The 24,191-nt window shown below is 41.2% G+C and overlaps 2 long non-coding RNA genes across 3 annotated transcripts in view; one reads left to right on the top strand and one right to left on the bottom strand.

Annotated features, from left to right (window-relative positions):
* Positions 1–3,750: 3,750 nt before the first annotated feature.
* The window catches only part of LOC138740134 (uncharacterized), a 49,451-nt gene continuing 29,010 nt past the window's right edge, over positions 3,751–24,191 (top strand). The window contains exon 1 of the long non-coding RNA XR_011342693.1: positions 3,751–3,878. This is a non-coding gene — a long non-coding RNA (uncharacterized lncRNA). The remainder of the gene's footprint in view (positions 3,879–24,191) is intronic.
* The window catches only part of LOC138740133 (uncharacterized), a 42,791-nt gene continuing 31,940 nt past the window's right edge, over positions 13,341–24,191 (bottom strand). For both annotated transcript variants that reach the window (XR_011342691.1, XR_011342692.1), the window contains exon 4: positions 13,341–16,156. This is a non-coding gene — a long non-coding RNA (uncharacterized lncRNA). The remainder of the gene's footprint in view (positions 16,157–24,191) is intronic.

The following is a 24,191-nucleotide window of genomic DNA, read 5'->3' as shown; positions in this document are numbered from 1 at the left end:
GTTCGGCTCCGAATCATGGGTCCTCTACCGGCATCACCTACGGCTCCTAGAACGCTTCCATCAGTGCTGTCTCCGCTCCATCCTCAACATTCATTGGAGTGACTTCATCACCAACATCGAAGTACTTGAGCTGGCAGAGTCCGCAAACATCGAATCCACGCTGCTGAAGACCCAACTGCGCTGGGTGGGTCACATCTCCAGAATGGAGGACCATCGCCTTCCCAAGATCGTGTTATATGGCGAGCTCTCCACTGGCCACTGAGACAGAGGTGCACCAAAGAAGAGGTACAAGAAATGCTTAAAGAAATCTCTTGGTGCCTGCCACATTGACCACCACCAGTGGGCTGATATTGCCTCCAACCGTGCATCTTGGCACCTCACAGTTTGGCGGGCAGCAACCTCCTTTGAAGAAGACCGCAGACAAAAGACTAAGGAGGAAAAACCCAACACCCAACCCCAACCAACCAATTTTCCCTTGCAACCGCTGCAACCGTGCCTGCCTGTCCCGCATCGGACTTGTCAGTCACCAATGAGCCTGCAGCAGACGTGGACATTCCCCTCCATAAATCTTCATCCGTGAAGCCAAGCCAAAGAAAGAAAAGTCCTGCTGTAAAAGCGCATGAAAAGAAGCAAAATGGACCCACTGGTCAAGAAAGTGCACCTACTGCATGCAAATCCAATATATGGCTATGTGGCATATCCAGATGTTAGGGAGGACACGGTCTCAATCAGAGATCTAGCACCTTCAGGAACTGAGTCCCAATGTCCACAATAGGCCTGGAACCTCCAAACGTCCAAACGCCCCATGCAGGGTTCCAGATGACATGGTTCCAATGGAGCTACCATTGGATTTGGGACCCCCAAGCCCCCCTCTGATCCTCACGACCCAAGAACCACAGGAGGTACAGGAAGTTCTGGAAGAGCAAAGTCCACCAGTACTAAGGCGCTCGGCCAGAATAACCAGGCCGCTGACAGACTCAACTTGCAAATAATTGTAAAAATTTGTGTTGCTGAAAATGGTCTCTGTTTTCGCCTGCAGGTTCTTTTGTGAAGGAAGGGGTGAATACAGTGAAATGGAGTTCACTTTCTATGTGTAGATTCCTCTTGGCTCCACCCCATCAGTCCCGATATAAACCCTGTTTTCCCGCCTTACCTCCAATTTATCTGAAGACTATTGTAGATACTGCCGTTAATAAGCTAATAAAACCGTGTTTTTGCTCCTCACAAGTCTCTGAGTTTCACTTGGATAGTCTATGTGGCATCAGGTCTAACATCGAAAGGATGATATCAGAGAAAGAGGTTGGAATGCATGAAATTCCTGAGTCGCCACAATGCTTTCAGCCTTCAATAATCCACTGGATGGAATAGGCATCTGTGCAGCTGCCGAGGCTGCGAGGGCTTGGAGGCTGTGAGGGCTTGGAGGCTGTGAGGGCTTGGACACACTGTGACGCTGAAAGGTGCTTGCTGGGCACTGGCTCATGGGAACCAGGTAACGGAGAAAGGATTTGAGAAGGTGCTGATTTACTAATAGAAGACAATGAAATAGAAACAATAATATCCAAATACAAAAAAGTTCATATCAGTTATGCATTTATTACTTTTGAGAGGAGTAAAGATTTTTATAAATCTAAACAAAGGTGGGAAATAGACCTGGATAGAGATAGAAATTGGACACAAATACATTATAGTGGTATGAAAAATACAATAAATGTTAGATACAGAATAGTGCAATACAATTTCATATATCAGTTACACATTACGCCACAAAATCTTAATAGATTGTAGTCAGATATTTCAGGTAAGTGTTTTCGATGGAAACAGGATGCAGGCATTTTTTTAAACTCTACATGGACATGCCCCAAATTGAACTTCTTTTGGACAAATTTAATAGATTTTCTTCAACAGGTTAAAGGTGTTAAACTCCTGAGAAACCCTATGCTGTTTCTTTTAGGGGTTTTACCAAGGATTAGTCCAGATTTAAAATTAAATTAGTTTCAAAAAGAATTTTTAAAGATCACACTGGCAGTCACCAGGAAATGTATAGCCGTTTCATGGAAATTGGACATGGATTTGGTATTAGATAGGTAACATGGTGAAATGCAAAGTTGTATACCCTTGGAAAAGATCACATATAATTTAAAGAACAAATATCATATATTTTTTTAAATTTGGTTTCCATATATGCAAAAAGATCAATGTTATAACTTTATAAGTAATTTAAAATATGTTATTTGGTATGAACTTTGTCACTCCCCAGCCCCACCTCAATTCATTTCATTTTATTTTACTTTATTAGATGTTTATTTGTGGGTGTGTTTTTTTATATATATACTGTAGCCGTGAGCTACTCGAAGAAAGACACACAGGGGTGTAGCGAGGTATAGCTCTGTGTTTTATTGGGGCTGAAGCCCAGCATTTATACTCTTGGCATTCCCGCCATTTAGCCCATTATCTGATGTCATCGCCCAAATAACAATAGCAGGTTTCCCGCGCGCGGGTCCCCTTCTTGCATTACAATGCCTTCTTTCCCACGTGTTATCCCCAAGCTGTTGGCTGTGCAGTGGGGGCCAGCGCCATGTTGGGGATGCTGGCCCCTATACTGCCTTAGCTGTATGACCGCCGGTTCGCTTGCTGGGGCCAGTGCTGCTGCGCAGTCTGCTGGCTCCTGGTTGTGCTCGCTACCTGGAGTGCCAGCCCGATTGCCACGGCAGTGTGCTGCTATAATACTTAGATGTTGAATTGTCTTATATATTGCACAGTAGTGCTATATTTTACCATATATTTCATATTGAAAAGATATAATTGTAGTTGTAAATATTAGAATAATTATGTAATATCCAGTATTATTTAAAAAGTTAGACTATTCTTTTGCTTTTACTTTCTTCTTTCATTCCCTTTCTTTGTTTCTTCTTTGGGATATTTCTGTGTGGGAGGGAGTGGGTGGGAAGGGAGAAAAATGATAATAAAGCATGTATTAATTTTGATATATAGTATTTTCTAGTTTTGAATGCAATTTTGTTATGTGCTAATAAAATAAAATTTGGAAAAAAAAGGTGCTGATTGCAAGAAGGAGCCTCAGCACTGAAGACTTCCTAATTGCATCTGAGATTTGGATCTGAAGCTTGGGTTGCCGATGGATTGAACAGGAGTTTGGGCAATCAGAGGTTGCGGGGGCATTGCAGGCAAATCCACAGACACTCAGCATCTCTGAAGGGACTCTCTTTTGCATCACTTTCTTTCAAACTTTAAGGGGTGTCCAGGTGACATTAATGATGACTCTTTGCCTTATTGCAGGCAGAAAGCAATTTTGCATAATATCACATGCTCTGTACTATTGCATGACAATAAAGGAATCTTGAATCCTGCAACTGTTCAGAATGCCCTCATAAAATATGGTAGGTGGCAGCTATGGAAAGCAGCACAGGAGATATGCATGGTAGCTCATACAATTACCCACAGCACTGATTGCCAGACAACCTTTTATGAGAAACTACATACCAGATGAGCCAACACAATTCTAATAATTCAATTTAAGATGAGAATTTAAATAACCTTCACCCCTTATGACAACTTGCTTAATTCTAATTCACTGGCTAATTAACTCAATCACTTTTAATAATTAAAGGTATGGCAAGTTCAGAACAACTTCTCCCTGTGGCACTCAAATCATTTAATTAAAATTCATAGTTTAATTAACTCAACTCACCCGAAACATCTGGTCAGACTTGCCTTTTCTTTGTTCCCAGTCAAAACACAGAAATACTGGAGGGAGCCAGCAGGTGTCCCAGAGTCCAGAGGAGGTAAAGATATATAATGGACGTTTCGGGCCTGAGCCTGTTATCGAGGCCTTGAAGGAGGGCTGGGCCACAAAATGTCAGGTACATAATCTTTATCCTCCTATGTAAGCTGCAAGACCTGTCAAGTTCCTCCAGTAAGTTTGTGTGTTTTTACTGCAGTCATGTCGTTTGCATGCTTTTGTGTTTCTCTTCTCTTTGTTCCCCATTGCTTATACTTTAGAGTTTCGACTGACCACATGCTACACCAAATTCTAAGTTTTCCATCTTTACCACATACTTTCAACTGAAAAAGGCAGACAATATGGTTCAGAATATCACACCCGAGGCTATGATTAATTGTGACCAAGAAATTAATAAACCATGCACTTCTAATGTTTTGAATTTTTAAAAAAAAATGAAAGATGGAGCCTTTGAATTAAATCAGCTGATGATTCTATGACACATCCTTTTATGTTCTTCACTGATTCCATTTTGGATGTTTATGGCTTACAAATTTGAGTTTACAGCTATGCATTGAATTGCTTAAAATTACAGGAAATGCATTACAGGAATAAGCCCTTCATCTACAATCTTCAAACATTTCTACGACTGATTCCACCTGCATTGAATTCGTCCATCGTTATTGAATGAAGATCTACCAGGACCAATGCCTGAAGAGGGCACACAAAATCAGTGAACCGGTGCGGACTCGAAAGGCCAACATGGCCTGTTTCCACTCCGTAAATGGTTATGATGGTTTCTATGAGGTTATATAATAATTTGGCACAAATATACCCCAATCCCATCAAATTAAAATAGGTTTGCAAATGCTCTTGACATTAAATCTTGTGGGAAATGAAAATAAGCACCCCTAATCCAGTCTATGGCTCAGAAGTTCCCAGAATTACATACTCTTTTCATGCGAAACTGGTTTTGAGTTAACTGTGGAAAATATTAATAGCTATTTATTTAAAAGAGTCGACTTCCTATGTGGCATGTTGAAGCAGACACTGGTAGGAATTTGGGAATGTCAGTGATGCCAATTTATATTGTTTAGAACTAATCATAGCCATAAGCTAACTTGTTACATGTGATCACAGAATGGTTTCATTTGATGTGAACTTTTAAGTTACAACTATGAAAATTTGTCATTGAATTTTGGGAAATTCCTAACCATTTGCAGTTAAAGCATTGGAGAAGGAAAGAGACAACACTTATTCACCAAAGATCTTATTTTCTTTGTTCATAATTTTGTTTGGTTTCTGGAAAGGGTAAAATCACACTTTTGCTACTATGAGTATTTTTAGCTAAGTTACGAAATGTGACTGCCGCAGGTTTTTTTTAAAAAAAAGATCTGACACAGTGATAACATTTGTTCCCCAGCTGAAACTACTATTTTGGTCACTTATTAAAGAGAGGTTGGAGGCAAGTGGGGTGAGGGAGGAGAAGAATATCCAATTAATTGAGATCTTTCATCTTTGGAGATGATAAATCTGTTGTACTACATGCCAAAAAGAAGGGGGGGAAAAGACAAATAATTAGAAGTTCTGGCTGCATCAGAAAGGGTGAGAAAGTTGTGTACTTGGGAAAATAAACAGGTCTTTGAGTGGAGATCCTTACACAATTTGAAGAAGTGCCCTCTTTGGTCTAAGGGTAGATAAGTCTCCTGGATCAGTTGGAATGCATCCTCAGGTTCTGAAAGTAGCTATAGAGATTGTGGAAGCATTGGTAGTGACATTCCAAAAATTAATCGTTTCTAGCCTGGTTCCAGAGGAATGGAAAATTGCAAAGGTCACTCCGCTATTTAAAACTGGACAGAGGCAACAGAAAGTAAATTATTGACCTGTTAGCCTAACAGCAATGGTTCGCAAGTTGTTGGAGACGATTGTCAAGGATAAGGTTACGGAATACCTGGAGGTTCATGATAAGATAGGACAAACTTCACATGGTTTCCTTAAGGGAAGATCTTGCCTTACAAACTTCTTTCAATTTTTTGAGGAAACCACAAGTCAACTAGACAAAGAATGTGTAGTGGATAGAGTATTGCATATTTTAACTTTCAAAAGGCCTTTGACAAGGTGCTGCACATGAAGCTGCCTCACAAAATGAGAGCCCATGGAATTGCAGGAGGGATACTTGCATGGGTAGAACATGGGCTGATCAGCAGGAAACAAGAGAGTGAGTAGATTAGATTCTGAGAACCAAGCATATGCTGGGTGGTCAGGGATCATTGATGTTAGCTGTATCCACTACCTTTTGAAGGCCTTTTCAGGTGTCCCCATACCAAACTGTGATGCAGCTGGTCAGCACACTATCCACCACACATCAGTAGAGATTTTCCAGGCTTCCCAATGTCATGTCAAACCTCTGCAAACTCCTGAGGAAGTAGAGGTGCTGATGTGCCTTTCTCATGACTCCATTAGTGTGTTGGGTCTTGGAAAGATCCTCTGAGTTAGTGACTCCCAAGAACTTAAAATTTCTCACCCCCTTCTCCTCTGATTTTCTCCCAGTGATCACTGGTTTTCCTTTCCTGAAGACAGCAATCAGCTCCTTGGTTTTGGTGATGTTGAGTGCCAGGTTGTAGGTGCACCATTCAGCCAAGTTTTCAGTCTCCTTCCTGTATGATGACTCATTGCCCCTTTTGAGACAACCCACTATTGTGGTTTCATCAGCGAACTTGTAGATAGAGTTGATGTTGTACTGAGTAGAGCAGTGTTGTACAGTGAGTAGAGCAGGTTTCTAAGATAACAGCCTTGGGAGATTGTGGAGGAGATGTTCTTACCAATTCTCACTGATTGTGGACTGGAGGTGAGGAAATTCAGAATCCAATTACCCAGCGGGATGTTGAGTTCTAGGTCTTGGAGTTTGCTGATCAATTTTGAGGGGATGATGGTGTTAAATGCTAAAATGTAGTCAATAAAGATCATCCTGATGTATACATCCTTGCTGTCTAGAGATTTGTGTAGAGCCAATGAGATGGCATCAGTCTTGTACCTGTTGGTACAATAAACAAATTGGAATGGATCCATGTCACCTCTCAGATAGGAGCTGATGTGCTTCAACAACACCAGACTTTCAAATTACTTCATCACTGTTGATGTTGGTGCCACAGGGTGATGGTCATTTCAGCAGGTTCCCACACTCTTCTTGTGCACTGGTATGATAGATGCCTCCTTGAAACAAGTGGGTACAACATCCTGCCTGCGTAAGATGCTGAAGATATCCATGAATACATTAACAAGTTGGTCAGCACAGATTATTAATACTTGGCTGGATAATCCATCTGGACTGGATGCTTTCCTCTGATTCATTCTACTGGAGACAGCCCACACATCATCCTGAGATAAGAAAAGGAGAGGATCATCAGGGTAGTGTAGAGTGGTGGTTCATGTGGTTGAAATGGGTGTATAAGGCATTGAGTTCATCTGGGAGAGAAGCTTTGCTGTCTCCTTCTGCACTGGATTTGGGTTTGTACCAAGTAATGTCATTTAGACCCTGCCACAGCTGTTGGGTATTCTTTGTTGTTTACATTTTCGTCTGGAAACTCCATTTTGCCCAGGAGATGGCTTTCCAAAGGTCATACCTGCTCCTTCTGTATTTATCTGGATCTCTGGACTTAAACGCCTGTGATCTGGCTCTCAGCAGGTTCTAGATTTCATTATTTATTCAGGGCTTCTGATTGGGGAAAACCCTAAACAATTTGGTGGGGACACACTCCTCCACAGCTGTTTTGATAAAGTCTGCCACAGTCCTGATGCAATCCTTCAGATCCTCAGATGAGGACTTGAACACCAGCCAATCCGCTGACTTGAGGAAGTCCTGTAACTGTTCTTCATCCTCCTGCGATTACCTTATAGCTATCCTGATCACTGGAGCATGGGCATATCTAGGGTATGGCAACTAGGGTACATACCCTGGGTGACACTCTCCTTGCCTTGCCCACCCAATATCCAAGCTCACCCATTATCCGAGCACATAGCTGGGCTAGCCCAAAACCGATTCCATCCCACTTCCTTGAGTGTCCTGGAGTGCCAGTCCAGTCTGGCATCTCATTGGGCTGCTTTGGGCCCATTCCAGCATGCAAGCGACACCTGGCTATTGCTCAATGTGGGATCAATGGGCAAAATGGCCATCTTCCCTACCCATAATCCCCCACATAACTGGAACCACTCTGCCAGTGCCAGCACCAGCCAAGGAAATCCAGAGAAGTTCCAGCTGTGTGGGGGATTATGGGTAAGGAAGACGGCCATTTTGCCCATTGATCCCACAATGAGCCACGGGCATTGATGAGCGGCCTCGAAGGCCGAAGCAGCCTGGTGAGGTACCAGAGGCTTGGCGGCTGACAAAGGCTGCCAGCGGGAAGCCAGAGGGGCTGCCATAGCCCGCACCACCCGCTTGTTGACAGTCCTGCAAGATTTGTTACTCACAGTGACATATCCAAAGGGCTAGCAATTATCATTCTAGCAGAGCCATGGGTAATGCAGCCACAAGGAAAAATATACTTGAACAAGGAGCCATAGGCGTCACTGCTAGTGCTCCAATCACAATCCTATGGAAAGAGCTCGCGACATTCAATCTCTTCAGAGAACACAATATCTGAATCTTCCCGAAAGGAGAGTATTTCAAAAATAGTTCAACCATGCGAGTTGATCATACTCAACCATTGATGGCTCCATGTTGCTGGAGAACCAGTTACAACCCAAGGATCTCCACCAATTGCTATCACTTACAACTCCAGGTCCTGCACCTATGGCACCAGTTCAAGATCTGTTTTCTCCAGTCACCTCAAGACAACCAATCTCGGGCCATGGTGGTCAAGACAATAAAATATCATTTATAGCAAAACAAAATGAAATCTCTATGTTAGCACAGAAATAAGATTTATAGCGTTTACCTAAGCAGGAAATTCCAGTTTAATGGAGATCCATTACAATACCTGACATTTATGAAATCCTTTAAACATCACATTGAAAGTAATACTAAAAACCCTAGAGATTGTCTTTATTACCTGGAACAGTATACTGGAGGACAGATGAAGGAGTTGGTCAAAAGTTGTCAATATATGAATCCAGAACAAGGTTTTAAAAGAGCAAAAGAATTATTGCTTCATCATTATGGCAATGAACATAAAATTGCAAGGGCCCATTATAGACGAGATTCTTTCTTGGTCAGCAAAAAACATCAGAGGACACAAAAGCTTTACAAGCATATGCACTCTTTCTGAGAGGATGTTATAACACAATGGGAAATAGTGTATATTTTCAAGAGCTGAATTTGCTAATTTGTCGATTATTATAATCAAATTGCCTTAGAAGCTGAAGGAAGTTGCAGAGATTAAGATTTTTTTGCCAAAAGGGACACCATTTTTGAGGACATTGTACAATTTTTGGAATAGCGTGTGCATGTTAACACTGTACCAGTATTTGGAAATATTGAGGATACTTCAATAGTTCCTAAATGTAAATAAGTCTAAATCGTCGTTTCAACAGAAACCAAAGGGAAGTACCTTTGTTACTGCTGTGTCAGATACAAGCACAGGAAAGAACAAGGAAACAAAGGAAGAGGAAGATCAGACTGTTCAGGAAAGTTGCTCGTATTGCAAAAAAGTAGACATGCTTTAGAAAGATGTTCATGATTGAAGAAAAAGTCTTATGTCGAGAAATTAACTTTTTTACAGAAAAATGGATTACGTTTTGGCAGCTTGTGTAAAGGACACATCAGCAAAACTTGCTATAAGCGATTCAGCTGTGATGTATGCAGTTTAAAACATCACAAGTTACTGCATGCTCAAAGTAGTAAGGTTGAGAAGGATGTCAAACAATCTGAATTCAAGACTATTGAGACAGTCAGAGAGGATGTTTCAGCTTTGGTTCAGACAAGCAGTCTTACTGGGGCTGGTGACAAAGCCCTCTTAATAGTTCCTGTGCAGGTTAAAGCTAAAAAGGGAAGGTTCATACTGAAGACCTACACATTTCTAGATCCAAGAAGTACTGCATCATTTTGTACTGTTGAATTAATGAATAAACAATCTTCATGGAAAAAGATCACAGATTTTATGACAATGAATGATGAAAGGAACTTTGAAACTAATATAGTTAGTTCTAGGTTTACAGATTACTGGATTGAATAGCAATGAATTTTGTGATCTTCCAAGTGTCTATACTCAGAAGTCTATGCCTGTGATTAAGGAAAGTGTTGTCTATTTTTTACAAGAATGACAAAAATGGTTTAAAGCTAAACATAATTTGTATGGAGAGATATAAATAATTATCATGGACAATTCTTCACCAAGAAACTCTTGGTTGCTGGGGAAAATTGTGAATATAGTTCCAGACAAGAAAGGTTTAGTGCGGTTTTAAAAATACTAAGACTGGTTACTTAACTAGATCTATTACTGAAATCTGTCTTTTACAGGAAGCTGAAAGTTTTGATTTCTAATCTTATGCTTACTATATTTACTTTGTGCTTCTGTAATAATAATTATATATTAGCCATGAATTTCTTTGTAAAGGTTAAAACCTTGTTTTTTTTATTCGTATTTAATTTTGTGCCTGTGAATAAGAATATTCCATATCGGGATGATATCAAGCAATGGGCTCATCTAAAAGATGTTCGCTTACCTGATGCCAAGATTGAGATGTTAATTGGATTAGATCTTGAACTTCCTAGAAGTAATAAGGAGTCAAAATGACAGACCTTGTGCTGTGAGAATGTTGCTTGGATGGACGATTAATAGAACATTAGGAGGAAAAATGAATAATGATCAGGAGATATTGAACGTGAATGTCAACAGCATTTCAGTTGTGAAACTTGATCTGTGAGAACAACAGTTTAAAACTGATTTTCCTGAATGTCTCAGATATTCAAGAACCTTCAAAGGAGGACAAGCAGTTTCTGGATTTGGTTTCAGATTCTGTTAAACATATTGATGGTCATTACTGTATTGCATTACCTTGGGGGTTGGGGGGGGGAATGGAAATTTGTATGTCAGAAAATGAAAGAATTGCAGAACAAGGTATGCTGAATTTAAAGAGAAAATTCAAGAGAAATTCTTCCTTTCATTTGGAATATACCAATGTCATTTTGGACATGATAACCAAGAGTTGTGTGGAAAAGGTATCAGAAGATATCTTGGAATGTAAAGATTATTTTTTTTAAAAAAAGGTATTTACTTCATCATGGTGTTGTACATCCACAAAAGAAACTTGGCATAGTATTTGATTGTGGAGCATCATTTTAAGGAATTTCATTGAATTCTCAAGTTTTACAAGGTCCAGACTAACCAATACTTTTATAGGTGTTTTGATAAGATTATGTAAAGAGCCTATTGTAATGACTGCAGATACTGAAGTGATATTTCATCAAAGTACCATCAGAAGGTCGTGATTTTGTACGATTATTATGGTGGCCTAATGGTGAAGATATGATTGAATACAGAATTGCATTTTTTGAAGCAACTTCATCACCGAGTTGTGCAAATTTTGCTCTCAGGAAATGTTCTGAAGATAACGAGGAGCAAATTTAGTTCTCAAGCTATAAGCATCATCAGAAATAATTTCTATGTTGATGATCGTCTTACTTCAGTGGTTTCAGAAAAAGAAGCAATAGATTTTTATCAAGAGTTAAAGAAGATCTGTAATAAAGGAGGTTTCTTCCTTACGAAATGGATTAGCAACAGTAGAAATGTGTTGGCTGTTCTTCCTGAGGGAGGAAGAGCAAAGGAGATAAAACATCTTGATTTGGATTATGACTTTCTACCTGTTGAAAGATTTCTAGGGGTGCAACGGTGTGTTCAACCTGATGTTTTCAAATTCAAAATTATTTTAAAAGAAAGGCTTTAAACAAGAAGAGGTATTCTTTCAATCATAAACTCAATATACCATCGTTTGAGAATATTGGCTCCAGTTGTATTAATAGCCAAGAAAATTCTGTAAATGTGCAGAAGAAAATTTAGATGGGATGAAACTAAACCAGAAGCTCAAGGTTGGATAAATTGGATTGAGAGTCTTAAAATGTTAGAAAATTTTGAAGTTAACAGATGTTTTAAACCAACACACTTTGGAATTGCCACATTTGCTCAGTTACACCACTTTGCTGATGCAAGCGAGGGTGGTTTTGGAATTGTCAGTTATTTAGTACCACGAAATAACCAAGAACAAGTATGTTGTGGATTTGTTATGGGAAAAGCCAGCATGGCTCCATTAAAGCCAGTCACCATTACCTCGAATGTAATTGATTGCCGTTACTATGGTGAGAAAAATGGGTGGCTATTATGACATATTACATCAGTCACTATTGTAAAATTACAGACAATAGGTCTCTTAAAGAGACAGGCACAAAGTTAACTAAGAATCGAAAAACAAGGTTTTAACCTTCACAGCAATAAAGAAATAGAGAGGCCGCAGAGAGACTTAAATTAGGAGAATGGGCAAACAAGTGGCAAATGAAATGCATTGTTGGAAAGTGTATGGTCCAGCACTTTGGTAAAAGGAATAAAAGGGCAAACTATTATTTAGATGGGGAGATCATTCAAAATGCGATGCAAATAGACTTGAGAGTTCTCGTGCAAGATGTACTATCCTCCAGGTTAAGTCGGTGGTGATAAAGGAAAATGCAATATTGGCATTAATATCTAAAGGAATAGGATATAGAGCAAGGATGTGATGTTGAGGCTTTATAAGGCACTGATGAGGCATCATTTGGAGTATGGGGCACAGTTTTTTTTAACTTTAAATTTAGACAAACAGCATGGTTAACAGGCCATTTCAGCCCATGAGCCTATGCCGTCTGATTGACCTACAACCCTTGTATGTTTTGAATAATGGGAGGAAACTGGAGTCCCAGGAGGAAACCCATGCAGACATGGGGAGAATGTACGCATTCACAGGCCACATGGAATTCGAACCCCTGTCCCAATCGCAGGCATTGTAGCACCATTGCACCGACCACTATTTTAACCAAGCTGCCCGTATGCTAACTGTGCATGGGAGAAGGTTCACAAAGGTAATTCCTGGAATGAAGGAATTAGCATATGAAGAACTTTTGTTGGCTCTTAGACTGTACTCCTTGGAGTTCAGAAGAATGAAGGGGGACCTGATAGAAGTATTTCATATGTTGAAAAGTCTGGACAGAGTAGATGTGCCAAAGTTGTTATCCATGGTAGCAGAGTCGAGGACAAGAAGGTACAACTTCAGGATTGAAGAGCGCCCATTTAAAACAGAGGTCCAGAGTGGTGAACCTCTGGAATGTGCTGTCATGGCCAGCTCTGGAGGTCAGGTCATTGGATGTATTTAAGACAGAAATTGATAGATATCTAATGAGTCAGGTATCATGTACTTGAGGAGAAGGTAGGGGAGTGGGGCTGAATGGGAGAATGGATCAGTTCATGATGGAATGGCAAAGCTGACTCGACTGGCCAAAAGGCATACTTCTTGTCCTATATCTTAAGGTCTTGTGGTCTATTTGTCATCTTTTAATGCAGAAAATTCCAGACACAGAAATCTCATAAGTACAGAATCCAACACGATTGAATAACCTGCTAAATGTTGACAGGCACAGGGATGTTTTTATTGTCCTTATTTTGGCCGTCACCAGCACCATAAAGAGTGTTGAGCACCATGATAAGAGTTCAGAATGTACCAAGTCCTCAGTTGGGATAGAGTGTCCACTTTTTTTTTGAAAAAATTATTTTAAATTTTACAAAGGAATACAAAAGAAATATAATATAACAAAACATACATTAAAGAAAACCTTATTCCCTTGCTATCCCTCCCTCCCCTCAGAGCTTAACAGACAGAAAGGTTATTACAAAATACGAGTATGTAGCGTGGATTGAATTACAATGCAGTTAAAAATAATAATTACTTAACATTTAGCTTCATACATTTCAGATATGAAGTCCACATTTTTTCAAAAAAATAATAATTATTCCTCAAATTATTTGTAATTTTCTCTAAATACAAACATGATTGAATTATCCTCACCAACCATTATGTTCTCATTTGACTGACTCAAATTTAAAAATGCATCACTTACAAATTGTACATCATCCTCATTTCGGGGTATATCAAGTCAATAAAGTCCATGGTTCAGAAAACAATTTACAATCCACCTTCAAAACTCTTCCAGCACTTTCAAAAACAGAGTCCAACATGAAAGATACTCTCGGGTATCAAAATCGCCTCTCCTCTCACTTTAGAATTAAAAGATGATGTCCGACCCAATCCCTCTTCAATTTCAAATGTTCTTTTTCGGTCAAATGCATTCTCTTGCACGAAAGCAATATCTATTTTCATCTTCTTGATATAATCCAAAACTTGCTTCCTCTTTATTGGACGATTCATCCCTTTAACATTAAAAGTCACAAAATTCAATTTACTCATTTTATCTTTGGGGGGGGGGAAGAAAAACTTTTAACAACCAACCCACTAACAAACTCAAGTTCTGGTAAAGAAAATATAAATTAAAAATAAAAATATATATATTTTTTAAAAACCAACTCCCCTCCCCCTTTAATTCCTCTTTTAAAAAAAATATAAAGAAAAAAAACCCACCAAAGTGGTACCCCCCCCTCTATAAACTGGGTGTGGTTAAAAAACACTAGTCGCAGATGAATTCGGAAGTTACAGTGCCATCCAGCTGAATTTCATACATTTCAAAATTTTGTTTAAATATCAATCTAATTCAATCCACCACCCCCACAACTCTACGAACTACTCCCTGAACATTAACAACAGCAGCAGTCGACGGATCATCCTCAACTTTCCGATTCGATTGCTGATTTACACCATTTTTCTTACTATTCCCATGGGCAGCATTATTACACTGTGGAGATCCAGTTGGCTTGGATTTCTGTAATTCAGAACTCTGAGATTTATTCGACAAAGAATAGGCCAATGACAAAGCATCAGTTTCATCATCAAAAAATTCAACTTGTGAATCCCCAGAAAAAACCTTCAACACAGTGGGGTATCTAAAAGCAAACCGATAACCCTTTTTCCACAGCACTGCTTTCACCAGATTAAATTCTTTTCGACAGCGCATCACATCTTGACTTTAATCTGGATTTTTTTTTAAAACTGTCCCTGAACCAGCATAGGACCTAACATTTCAGGTATCCATCTCCGAAAAAAAACTTCACCAGATCCAAACCTTCAATATCCTCCAGCAAACCTACTATTTTAACAATATTACGTCTGCTCTGATTTTTCCAATGAATCCATCTTCTACATGAACTCGAGCTTCTGCACCTTCCAATCTGTTAAACTATGTTCCAAATAGTCTATCTGCTCCATATATCGATCAACAGTATCAGTAGTCACGAAACACTCGTTTGATATCCTTAATCTCCCCCTGAACCGCATCCACTTCTCTTAAACGTTTAACCACATCTTGCTTAATCGATACCACTTCACCTCTTAATTCTGCAAATTGATAGTTATTTTCTTGAAAACCTTGAGAAACTTGAAGAGCCACATTATCCATTCTTCGCATAAAATCTTCTGAAATTGTAGTATCTTCTTCCAACTGCACTGTTTTAAAAGTCTGTAACGTTGGAGACTTCTAGAGATTTTAGCAAGTTTCTGAAGCATTTGAGGCCTATCTTTAATGAATCTATCAGCCTTCAGTATTCAATCTGTCTTCGTCAAGATATTCTTCCTTCTCTTCCTCTTCTTCCGTAGTATACATAGACATCGTTGCTGCTGCTGCCCGGGCCATCTGACCCCGGGTCAGAATACCTTCCCCCACAGGCCCAACTCATTCGGGCTGCTTGGGGAGGCCCGACCCTTTTGTCGGGGCCCACTCCAATGTAGTATGCATGTGCTCTGATGTGCTTGAGACCCCGATCGGATGTCGGGCACCCGCACGCAAGGGGCTCCTCACTGCCCAGAGAGTGCACAGTATCATGATGAACAGGCACTGGCGGCGCCATCTTGCGATGAGGGCGCTGGAGTCAGCATTACCTCAGCCTGACTAGTCTTTGGAGTCCTCAGGTGTTCCAAAATCAATCTCTAGGGATCCTTCTGTGAGGTAGGCCTCAATTCTTCTGTACTTCCAACTCTTTTAAAATGTGTTTTCCTTGATGTTTGAGTTTTGAGGGCTCTCATTATAGTTGTTAAAACACTTCAAAAATGTACAACAAGCAATTTTAATATTTAAACAGTTCTTAAATTTTGGTTTTAAATACTCAACTGGGGAGAGATGGAACTCCACGTCTGCTCCCTGAACCATCTTGACACTCCTCACCCCGGAGTGTCCACTTCTTGTTGTAAACTTGGCCGGCATGGTTGGCATATCATTTAGCAATCAGGGCCGAGGTTTGAATCCCATACTGTCCGTAAGGTGTTTGTACATTCTCCCTGTGTCTGCGTGGGTTTTCTCTGTTCAAAAAATGTACCGGAGTATAAGTTAATGGGGTGTAAATTGGGCAGTACGGACATGTGGGCCGAAATGGCCTGTTACCATGCTGTTTGTTTAAATTTAAGAAGCATGAACTTAAAAATATTACTTCTATATGAGAAAGCTTTTCTTTGAGGGAACTTCAATTTCTGCCCAAAACATCTATTGGGTGTTACTTACACACTTAGTGAGTTGTTTTTACAAAGCCTACCACCGATTATCCCGCGCGGGGGCCCCCTCGGGTGACCCCGCCTCGTTAGGAGCATTTTCGTGCTCCTCAGTTCATCCTATACACTTCAAAACCCAAAATGAGCAGGTCAAAATTTCATATGAGATATTATGGATTTTCAGGGACTACTCATTCAGAAGCCACTCTTAGCTGGTCGTCTGTGATCCAGAGCTATTCTGTTTGCTCGGTCTGCATCTGACATCCGATGCAGAGGAGACCACACTTGGATATCTGGATACAGTAGATGAATGCTACTGATTCACAAGTGAAGTGTTGTTTCACTTGGAAGGACAGTTTGGGCTCCAAATGATGGTAAGAGCGCAAGTGTAGCATTTATTTGAGGTCTCGGGGTGGTCCCAAGGGGGCAATTGGTGTGTTGTGGTGGTTCAGTGCCTTCTCTCTATCTGCTGCAGTAGCAGAAATCTCCTATTTGCAACCCATTTCATTTCCCTGTCCCATTCCCATGCCAGCACGTCTGTCCTAGGTCTCATGCACTGCCAGACTAAAACCACCCACTAAATGGAAGAACAACACCTCTTTCTATCTGGGTACCCTCCCACCAGATGGCATTAAAATCAACTTATCTGATTTCTGTTAGTCATGTTATGAGTCCAGACGACCCCAAAACCCAGCAGCAATAGATATGCACCACGACAAAGGGTTACTTAAACAAAAGTTGCTTTTAATTATCTTTGAATGTGAAAATAGAATCAAACTTAAACTTATCTCAATTAACTCACTTAACTCACTCATGCTAAGCGCACGTGTGTGTAATGTGTATGTAAGTTCAGCAAAGTTCTTTGTTTCACAGTCCAATCTCACTGGTTGCAGGCAATTCTTGTACTTTGCACAGAAGTTAACATTAATAAAGTTCACCAGGCTTTGGTACTTAACAGATAAATGGTTACCACTCAGAAGGGTTCTTGTTTGTTTTTCAGGGAGAAAGTTTTTCTTGTTTCGGGTCACTACAGAGTTCCTTTCTGTTTCTCCTATTCCAAGGGACAGCCAGTCCTCTCCTTTGACCCAAGGGTCATCTTCCAAAGCTTGCCCGGAATCTCTCTCTCTCTCTCTCTCTCTTAAACCTGCTTTTTTTCTGCTCTCTGCCTGCAAAGATCACATGACCTTCAGACAGTAAGTTCTGTTTTCCAGACAAAGCTGCTACTGCCTGTTGTTACATTTGTTGCCTTTTCACAGTCCATCATGAGTCTGAGACTCTTGCAAAAGCGCCTGCAAAAATTCTGTTTTAAAGTGTCCGTGTGTGATCTGCTCAAACAAACCTTTCCCAATTTCTATCCAAAACTCCTCAACATACTCTGTCACAGTCACCTCTCTCCCTTTCCTCATTGTTATTTCTTTTTTTTCTCTTTCCCTTTCCTTCTGTCTCCTTTCCTCAAGCTCTGCATTCAGAGCCATCACCTCCCTGATGAATTCTCACCTTTCCTCTCATCCTCCTATCCACATGGGGCTGCACAGTTGGCGTAGTGCTTAGCGCCACACCGTAATGGCGCCAGTGATTGGGACCTGGCTTCAAATCCCGCGCTGTCTTTAAGGAATTGGTATGTACTCCCGATTTCTGCATGGGTTTTCCCCTGGGACACCGGTTTCCTCCCTCCGGTTAATTGGGTGGCACGGGCTCGTGGGCCAAAATGGCCTGTAACTGTGCTTTGGGACTATATAGTAAAAAAAATTAAATTATTTTTTTTAAATGAATATCCAATTATCACCTTTTGTCTATGGGTCTGTACTTCACCAATCCTTGTTCATTGTTCCCATCTGGCCTTTCCTCCTTTCTCCCCAGCCTTTTAATTCGGGCATCTGCTTGTCTTTTTCTCATACCTTGAAGAAGGGCCTGAAACATTGACTACTCTATAAATACCTTTTACCTCATATAAAAGCTAAGTTCCTCCAGCATTTCTTTGTTTCTGTGTCACAGCATCTGCAGACTTTCATGTTTCACTCAATAATGTGTAGAACTGCTCCATTTCTATTCTCTTCAAAGAGCATCACTTCATCTTTATTAACGCAGAAGTGTTTGAAATTCACTGTGTTGTGGATCAATGCTGTAATTACCCAGCAGTAACTGTTTGGAGAATCCTCTGGGGAAATGGCCAAGAATTCAGAGAGGGAGTGTAACCATAGGCTGCACAATTTTCCTGCAAAGTGCTTCCTTTGATTGTTTGAAGCAGATGGGGAAGTGGAAACATGGAAGTAACCTCCATCAGCTATCATAACTTCAAATGTTCTGAATGGAAACTTTAAAAAAAGAAGTTTTTATTTCTTTTCAGGAGCTAAATGTTCCATGTATTTAAAGAAGCATATATCAAACTGTTTTATTAATAATGCATTCCATATTTTGCGATCTTTGCATCACTGGCAAGGCCAACATTTATTGCCCATTCCTACTTATCCTTGAGAAGTAGGATATTTACCTGAACCTCTTCTATCCTGCTGGTGAAGATAAAACAACAGCACTTTTGGGAGAGAACTCCAGGACAAGGGCCCAGTGACAATGAAAGAGCACTGTTATAGTCGAAGTGAGAAAAAAAAACCCAGATTTCTCAGGGATGGGGTTGGTCCAGATTTTTGGATTTTCTCTATTCTTGGGCAGTATTTTTAAAAAAAATTCAAATTTAAGGAGAAATAAAGATAGTTTATTCTTTAGCAAATACAGCTTGCCTCATTTATCAAAATGAAGTTTAAAAGAAAAATAAATAAGTGTGGTCTCTTGTTGCTGCCGTGCGTCTGTTCCACTTACGACCACACAGACACCCCTCTACTAAATTTCAAAAGTTTGAGAGTTGTTAAAAGGTCTAGATTCTCAGGTGGTCTAGATTTCTGGCATTCTGACTTTTGGACTTCTGCTTCCAAGGCACGACAGTATACTGCATGACTTGGGAAGGGGTGGGTGGAGGAATGTAAAGGTGGTTGTGTTCCTAGGCCCTGAAGCACATCACTTAAGTGCATGCTTTTTCAGGGGTGACATGGTTAGTGCAATGCCTTTACAGCGCCACCAATCGAGACTAGGGTTCAAATCCCGTGCTGTCTGTAAGGAGTTTGTTCTTTCTCCCCATGTCTGTGTGGGTTTCCCTGGTACTCTGGTTTCCGCCCATCATTCAAATTGTACTGGGGGTGTAGAATAATTGGGTATAAATTGAGCAGCATGGACTCGTGGGCTGAAATGGACTGTTACCATGCTGTGTTTCTCTATTTTATTTTAAATTTAATTTTTTTTTTTGCTGAAGAGATTCTGGGTTAGGGAGATACTAGCTATCAAACAGCTTTGACAATGCACTGTAGAACATTTTGTAGATGGTACATATTTCAGCCCCATCTATGAAGAGATTGTAAGTTCAGATGGTTGGCATGTAAACAAATACACAAATGCAAACAACTGACAGTGCAATACGGAGGGGAGAAAAAAAGTGCACAAGCAAGAGTCCTTAAAAGAGTCCATGATTGAATTTGTTGTTGAGGAGTTTGATGGTGGAGGGTACCAGCTGTTCCTGAACCTGTTGGTGTGAGTCATGTGGCATCTATACCTCTTTATGCAACCCACTAGAATCAGCAAATTTTAGATAACATTGCTGTCGTTCCTAGCCACACACTCATAGGTGTAGACCAGGGTGCAAAGAGCGTAGTCCTGTAGTTCTCCAATACTGATGGAGATTGTAGAGGAGATGTTCTTACCAATCCTCACTGATAGTGGTCTGTTGGTGAGGAAATCCAGGATCCAATTACAAAATGGGGTGTGGAGTCCCAGCTTTTGGAGTTTGCAGATCAGATCAGTTTTGGGGAGCTGATGGCGGTCAGAATTTGGGGAGCTGATGGCGGTCAGATTTTGGGGAGCTGATGGCGGTCAGATTTTGGGGAGCTGATGGCGGTCAGATTTTGGGGAGCTGATGGCGGTCAGATTTTGGGGAGCTGATGGCGGTCAGATTTTGGGGAGCTGATGGCGGTCAGATTTTGGGGAGCTGATGGCGGTCAGATTTTGGGGAGCTGATGGCGGTCAGATTTTGGGGAGCTGATGGCGGTCAGATTTTGGGGAGCTGATGGCGGTCAGATTTTGGGGAGCTGATGGCGGTCAGATTTTGGGGAGCTGATGGCGGTCAGATTTTGGGGAGCTGATGGCGGTCAGATTTTGGGGAGCTGATGGCGGTCAGATTTTGGGGAGCTGATGGCGGTCAGATTTTGGGGAGCTGATGGCGGTCAGATTTTGGGGAGCTGATGGCGGTCAGATTTTGGGGAGCTGATGGCGGTCAGATTTTGGGGAGCTGATGGCGGTCAGATTTTGGGGAGCTGATGGCGGTCAGATTTTGGGGAGCTGATGGCGGTCAGATTTTGGGGAGCTGATGGCGGTCAGATTTTGGGGAGCTGATGGCGGTCAGATTTTGGGGAGCTGATGGCGGTCAGATTTTGGGGAGCTGATGGCGGTCAGATTTTGGGGAGCTGATGGCGGTCAGATTTTGGGGAGCTGATGGCGGTCAGATTTTGGGGAGCTGATGGCGGTCAGATTTTGGGGAGCTGATGGCGGTCAGATTTTGGGGAGCTGATGGCGGTCAGATTTTGGGGAGCTGATGGCGGTCAGATTTTGGGGAGCTGATGGCGGTCAGATTTTGGGGAGCTGATGGCGGTCAGATTTTGGGGAGCTGATGGCGGTCAGATTTTGGGGAGCTGATGGCGGTCAGATTTTGGGGAGCTGATGGCGGTCAGATTTTGGGGAGCTGATGGCGGTCAGATTTTGGGGAGCTGATGGCGGTCAGATTTTGGGGAGCTGATGGCGGTCAGATTTTGGGGAGCTGATGGCGGTCAGATTTTGGGGAGCTGATGGCGGTCAGATTTTGGGGAGCTGATGGCGGTCAGATTTTGGGGAGCTGATGGCGGTCAGATTTTGGGGAGCTGATGGCGGTCAGATTTTGGGGAGCTGATGGCGGTCAGATTTTGGGGAGCTGATGGCGGTCAGATTTTGGGGAGCTGATGGCGGTCAGATTTTGGGGAGCTGATGGCGGTCAGATTTTGGGGAGCTGATGGCGGTCAGATTTTGGGGAGCTGATGGCGGTCAATTAATGGATTAAGATGTAAATTAATAATGATTGTACATGAAGCTATTTAAATTACACTGAGATTTTTCATATCCTGGTTGGTCATTCTTCCATAACACTCCCTTATTCTTGCACTGTGCTTTTAACGTTGAAGATGAGTGCTTGCGGCCTTTCAATCGCTAAGCATGGTAAATAATATCAATCAGTTTGAACATATGAGAAATAGTATCTATCGTGTACAAATCTCATATCTTCCCGATTTGTGCAACATTTTGTTACTTAATAGTTCCAGTGGACCTTTAGATTTAGCTGTACAATATGCGAAACAACACATTGAATTTTGTACTGCGTCTTCACCATATTAAAACATTCAAAGGCTCCTCTAAGAATTGTTACAGAACAAAATTTGATAATGAGATGGTAGGGAGGATGAGCAAAGTCTTGGCCAAAGAGGTAGAGTATAATGTTTTAAAGGATACCAAGGTGAAAATGTTTAGGAAGGGGGCTACCAGCTCAAGATTCGGTTACAATTGGTGGTAAATTAACATTAGACTACTGAAGAGATCAAATTGGAGATGTGAGCATATGCTGTTGAGCGAGGAAACTGGGATTTGGAGAGTTGTGAAGCATTGATGACCAATAATAAATTTCTTCCCCAAGTTTCCTTAAATTTAATGATGGGACATTTCTGCAGCGACAGTAGTGAGCATCAATCAAATTTCTACTATAATTGTGTCAGATGTTTGAGCTGTGCACGCGCTGTGTGGAATACAAGCTTCCACCTTGTTGGACCCAGAGAGAAACGACCGACTCCATGTTTCCCAAATCCAAAAAACGAACCTTTTTATTTACAATTGGAGAACTATTTATAGTATTTACAATGATCTTGGTCCCCTGGGAATTCACACAAGCCATCTCACATACATATGAGTGGATTAGTTGATTGATGGCACAAGACCCAAGAACTGATAATACCCACCTGGCGATGGGGGGGTCGCTCTGTTTAGGGTGTCCTAGCATCTCCCCCTTGGATCTGGTTTCTCATATGAGTGGAGTATGGGATCTACTTGGAAGGGCTTCACTGGTCTCCGAACTCTTTGAGACTTCTTTACAGGTTCCAGTGATGTAGTGTGTATAGGCCTGTTTCTGTGTGATGGATGGTTCAATGGTATCTGAAGTTCAAATCTGTCCAACAGGGCATCCAGGCTGAGTCGCGCAGGTGTTGTTTCAGTGAGGTTGCATTCTGTCGGTCGCAACTGGTTGGCATGTCTGGTCCAACTTGTACATGGTAGAGAACATCTCTAATTTTTATTAGGATTCTTCCCAGCTGCCATACATCAGACTTATCTTTGTATTTATGTACCAACACACGTTGACCATCATGAAATGTGCTTTCTTTGTATCCTTGCCAGCGATTATTCTATTGTTCCATATCATAATCTCTTGGTCCAGATTCTGGTCTTTGTGGAAATATAACATCAAATGGTGCTTGTGTTTTTGTACCAAAGAGGTTTTCAGCAGGTGAAATGCCACCTGTAGTTTGTAGGTTTGGAGTGATCACGTAATTTAACAAAAATGTCTGCAGGATCTCCTCAGTTTGACCCTCCCCCTTGATTTTGTTCAGAGCTTGTTTGAATGTATCCACAAAACATTCTGTTTGACCATTGGAGTCTGGATGATATGGAGGCGAGCAAATATATGTGATGCCATATTGCTTGCAAAAAAAAAAATCAAAGCTGGCTGCAGTGAATTGTGTCCCATTGTCTGAAACTAATGTTTCAGAAGATCCAAAGTGATTGAATATGGACTTGAGTTCCACAATTGTAGCCGATGCAGTTGGTCGGGCTACTTTAATAATCTCAGGCTATTTGGAGTGTGTGTCCACTATGATTAGGTAGTACTCCTCATTAATCGGTCCTATATAGCCAATATGAAGATGATTCCATGGCCTGCTTGGTGGAGGCCAGGAATGTAGATTTGTCTTAATAGGGAAATTCGCAGCTGATACATCGGATACATGACCGAGTCAGTTGTTCAATCTGGTCATCCATCAGAGGCCAATAAACATAGCTTCATGCAAGTGCTTTCCCTTGATTCATTCCAGGATGTCCCCTGTGAAACTGTTTGAGGATTGCAGACCTTTGGGAATCACAATCCTTTTTGCAAACAAAAGACAGCGATTAGTAATTGCCAACGATTCTAGTCTTTTGAAGAATGGCTGGATTTCCATTTGTGGTCAAGTTTTTGGGCACCCTGAACAAAGATAATGCATCATCTCTTGGAGGTTGTCTTTGCTCATTGCTTGTCTGACTCTTTCTGCTGTGACCAGCAGTGAGTCAATAACATCTTTGAATACCTGGTTGACTCTACCTGTAGTTCCACGACAAGAATATCTTCTGGCTCTGTTTCCTGATCACTTATGAGTCGTGGCGATGTATCTGCTTTCCCAATACTTGTGGTCAGCAGGAATTTAATTTTGAAGTCCTAGTTTTCCATCTTTGCAGAGAGTTTGCCATGTATATTGGAATTCCTTTCTTTGAACTAAATACTGCTAGGAGTGGGTAGTAATCTGTCAGAAGAGTGAATTGCTGTCCATACAACATTTTATGGAATGTCTTCACTGCAAAAACAATTACTAGAGCTTCCTTTTCAATTTGTCTATAGTTACGATCTGGTGCTGTTAAGGAGCATGCTGCATGTACTATGGCCTTTTGATTCCTACCTGGGAATATGTGAGAAATGACTGCA

The sequence above is a fragment of the Narcine bancroftii genome, chromosome 7 (genome assembly GCF_036971445.1).
Source record: "Narcine bancroftii isolate sNarBan1 chromosome 7, sNarBan1.hap1, whole genome shotgun sequence".
Taxonomy (NCBI): domain Eukaryota; kingdom Metazoa; phylum Chordata; class Chondrichthyes; order Torpediniformes; family Narcinidae; genus Narcine; species Narcine bancroftii.
The sequence above is the reverse complement of the archived record's forward strand: the minus strand, read 5'-3'. Positions and strand labels throughout refer to the sequence as shown.